This window comes from Limulus polyphemus, unplaced genomic scaffold (genome assembly GCF_000517525.1).
Source record: "Limulus polyphemus unplaced genomic scaffold, Limulus_polyphemus-2.1.2 Scaffold1139, whole genome shotgun sequence".
Classification (NCBI taxonomy): Eukaryota; Metazoa; Arthropoda; class Merostomata; order Xiphosura; family Limulidae; genus Limulus; species Limulus polyphemus.
Genome location: NW_013666749.1, coordinates 184674 through 189211, shown reverse-complemented (window position 1 = coordinate 189211; position 4538 = coordinate 184674). Strand labels below are relative to the sequence as shown.

At 32.7% G+C, this 4538-nt stretch overlaps 1 long non-coding RNA gene across 1 annotated transcript in view; it reads right to left on the bottom strand.

Annotated features, from left to right (window-relative positions):
- The window catches only part of LOC111086486, a 21794-nt gene extending 17960 nt beyond the window's left edge, over positions 1–3834 (bottom strand). Inside the window, exons 1-2 of the long non-coding RNA XR_002611200.1 lie at positions 3824–3834; positions 3109–3117 (exon numbers count right to left, since the gene is read on the bottom strand). This is a non-coding gene — a long non-coding RNA (uncharacterized LOC111086486). The remainder of the gene's footprint in view (positions 1–3108; positions 3118–3823) is intronic.
- Positions 3835–4538: the final 704 nt, after the last annotated feature.

Sequence of the window (4538 nt, the reverse complement as noted above, 5' to 3'; positions counted from 1 at the left end):
ATGAATTACTGTAGAACATGTAAACATTTCAAGACAATAAAGCCATTGCAGGCCTGTGTTAACAATAAAACCATCGCAGACCTGTGTTAACAATAAAACCATCGCAGGCCTGTGTAATGGTTCTTTATAAGTATAATTTCTTAGCAAAGAAATGACGGTTTAGACGTTAAATATCATAAAATGAAATAAGAGACAAAAGCTAGCAATAATCTAATAAACACCTAAGTATTGTTTCAAATAAAGAACAGTGTCTAAGTTATAAATAATTTGGTTTTCATGAAAATGCATTTCAATTGTGACTCGCAAAATTTCAGAACACTCTCTATTCGGGATTGACCAGTTTTCTGGGATCGTCACTGTTAAAAACAAGTTAGACAGGGAAAGAACAGAGAACAGCAATAGTGCTTACGTTTTGGAAATTGAGGTGAGATTTTATAAAAATCTATTTTCTTTCAGAGTTCAAAATGTTTATTGAAATGGCGTAGACCTATAATGCAAAAAGACAGGTTTATTATCATTTATGTTGCTACAGTAATTAGCTGTTTTTATTTTCACTTATTTACATTAAAAGCGTAATCCTCTCTTGTTTACATTCGAAACTTTATGTAAAAATTATGCATAGTACTACTAATAATTAATAAAATAACAGTAAATCAATTGATAAATGACTAAATTGACTGACAGTTTTCCAGTTTGCCCCTGAAGAAGAAGAAAGGTCGACCTTTCGAAATCGCTCGGGTTATAGGGTTTTTATTCATTTCTATCAAGTATTCTTGAACCTACGTGTTTTTCTAACATCATGAACGTTAATTTTTTATGTATGATTCAGGTAAATCCCATATGATTTTATCTGTTTCATCTTTTGTCCTTGCCTCGAATTCAAATAATGGTATTGGTATTTAGAACCTGAACGACGTCTTGTACAACGGCCACGTTTGAGACTTAAGGTTCAAGTATAACTGTTTCTAATTTAGAATCTCTAGCCAGAGAGACTGCAACCAATAAGCAACACCCCACCTACGCAGCTAATCCTAACCGAATAGGGGAACAACTATGACAATTAAAATACCCCTCACTCAATTGAGAGTAGTGAACGTTTTCAGGAGCATATCCTGGCTCAAACCTTGTATATTTCGAATCCACAATCTAGCATGAGAACCATTATGTCGTGTCCAGTCATAACATCAGATATTGCTAGTTGTTGGTTTTTAAGAGTTATATATGGATACTTCATGCAGTCACAAACAGTGATCTAACTTTAATCACTATTTTATGGTTCAAATATAAGACAAACTTGATATTTTCATTTACAAATCTAAACAAATAGATAAACCGAAAGATACATCTACAACTACATAGATGAATACGCAAAAAGATATTCGGGTAGATGTTATTTACATAAATTGAAATATTTAGTAAAAATTACAGAACACATTAAGTAACTTCTGCATTTTACGACAGGTTTACGTGGGCATCCTGGTTGTCTATTTTATACCTAGTGTTACTAATAGAATGAATCTAATTTCTGTATTTTACGACATGCTCAACAGGACGCCGCAGTTCTATCCCAAGTGATTAAACTGACGCTACGACAAGAACAGATCTAACTACTCTATTTTACGACAGGTTCAAGTGGGTATCGTGTTTGTCTTTCTTATCCCCAAACTCAACTCCTGTATTTTACGACAAGCTCAACAGGACGCCGCAGTTCTATCCCAAGTGTTTAAACTGACGCTACGACAAGAACAGATCTAACTACTCTATTTTACGACAGGTTCAAGTGGGCATCGTGTTTGTCTTTCTTATCTCCAAACTCAACTCCTGTATTTTACGACAAGCTCACCAGGACGCCGCAGTTCTATCCCAAGTGATTAAACTGACGCTACGACAAGAACAGATCTAACCCCTGTGTTTTACGACAGGTTCAAGTGGACATCGTGTTTGTCTTTCTTATCCCCAAACTCAACTCCTGTATTTTACGACATGCTCAACAGGACACCACATTTTTATCCCAAGTGTTTAAACTGACGCTACCACAAGAACAAATTTATCTTCTGTATTTTAAGATAAGCTCAGTAGGATACCATAGTACTACCCCAGTGTTTAAACTAAAGCTATTACCAGAAGAAATCTGTGTATATTACGATGGGCTAATCATGACATCCTAGTCCATTCCTAGTGTTTAAGTTGAGTTATTATCAGAAGGAATCAAACTTCTTTATTTTACCATAGGCTCAACAGGACGTCCTAGTTCTATCCCTAATGTCAAACTGGAGTTATCACAAGAACAAATTTAACTTCTATATTTTACCATAGGCTCAACAGGACGTCCTAGTTCTATCCCTAATGTCAAACTGGAGTTATCACAAGAACAAATTTAACTTCTATATTTTACCATAGGCTCAAAAGGATATCGTAGTTTTTATCGCTAGTGTTAAACTGGGATTAATTACCAGAATAAATCTAACTTCTGTGTTTTATAATAGGCTCAAGAGGACACCTTAATAGTTTATCTTGTCCCTAGTGTTAAAACGGAGGCTACAATTATCTTGACTGATGTCAATGACGAAACGTCAACGTTTCTAGCCACAAAATATATTGCTGAAGTAAATGAGAATGCTCACGTCCATGCTCCTGTAAATGTTATCGGAAACAGCGTTCCCGAGGTGTTTGATCATGATCAGGTTAGAGTTCACGTCAAATGATTTGGTTCGGTTGATATAATTCTATTTGTAATAAAATCATGAGTATCCTTATCATCTTCAACTTTTGTTTAGTTTGCTTTTAATCCCTATAATGAAATCAGAGGGAGTTATAAATAAATACTTATAAATTTTACAACATTTGGGAAGTAAATCGATGATGAGAATGCTACTCTGAAAACAAATTCAATTAACATAAATGTATTATAACATGTAATCTTATATTGCGTTTAATGTACTTAAAGCTGATTTTTAGGAAGAAAATATGTATATAACTCTGTGGTTATGTTGATTTTGTATCAGATAATGTTCTAGCATTTAATGGTATTTACTAGGTTTACGTAATTATAACTATGAGCAATCTTATTAAGATGTTTCTGAACACAGGTGTTTTATTTAACGACACATTTGTAAACTTTCTTATTGTCCTATTGAATACTCTGAGCTCTATGTGCGCAATTTCTAGATTAATTTTGTCTTTTTTTCACTCTTATAATGTATTTCACATGAGTAGGCTTAATGATTATCTTTATCGACCATGGTAATTAAGTTGTTTATCTTATTTATTTGTTCTTAATGTTTAGGGCAGCAACGGAACTTTTCGGATGTACTTAGAAGATGATAATGACGTTTCGAGATAATTCCATCAGAAGGCGTTAATGAAGCGTCTTTTTTATTCTATTGAAAAATCCCATCGCATTAGACTACAAAAAAATTAAAATAATGAATTTCAAGGTATCATCCTTATACTTCAAACGTACTATGCTTAGAAAAGTATTTCTTCAAAGAAATTATATTTTATCGATAATATCATAAGGCTTCGACTTACGGCATTTATACTTTAATAACGAATCTAATCCATACCTTAGTACTTAATAGTAGGGTTCAATAAGGTTTCCAAATAATTCACGTGCCAATAAACCACCCTATTAAATTCATTAGCGAAAAAACGAACATTCAAAGTATTAGTTGCGGTATATTATGCGCTTATATACTAATAATACGCTAAAAAGGTCGCTAGCGTTTCCGCTATAAAAATTCAAAAATTTATAAAACAGCAACTTTTTCGTCTACTACCTATCTGGTCACGTCAGTGGGGCTAGCCTCTAGACGGCTCGGACAAATGCTACAAGATTTCTGCAACTTAAATGACTGGTCGGTAGGTATCGGCTTTCAACATTCCGATTAATATATATACATTTTTTTATATAAATGGTAAACATATCATGCACGTACTTAAATATCTTTTCAACTCAATTCAACCCAACAGATGGCGATACGTTTCGATGGATAGACAGCAACAGTTTTAAAATGAAGGAGGAATTCTGCTACAAAAAAAGTAATGAAACAAGAATTAAAACCACTATCACAAAGTTAAAAAATTTAATCCCTACTTTTGCAGCTTTATACACTAATCTGTAGGCCAAAGTTAGGGTTACATACTATAAATTTGTGGTTGTAGTTTTAATTCCTGTAAAAGTTATAGCTATCAGAGATATGGCTATACTGAAAGTTTATAGATGTTGTGTCCATTCTATGGACATATAAAAGCTGAACAAATAAATGGGAAAATAAAATAAAATTTTAATGAAAAATAGAGATCGTTGGTTATTCGTAGAATTACTATAAGAAGCATCCAGAACAAAATAAATTCTGTAATAAGAAACACACAAACAAATGATACTAGTTAGATAGATTTTAATACGATTTTCAATCCCTATTTTGGTTGGCATTGTGATCCATATAGAAAAATTTAGACTGTTTTCATTTAAAATTTAAAAGTTTTTTCCTATTTATTATATTAAAGTATTCATCAATAAAAAATATGCCAGTGAA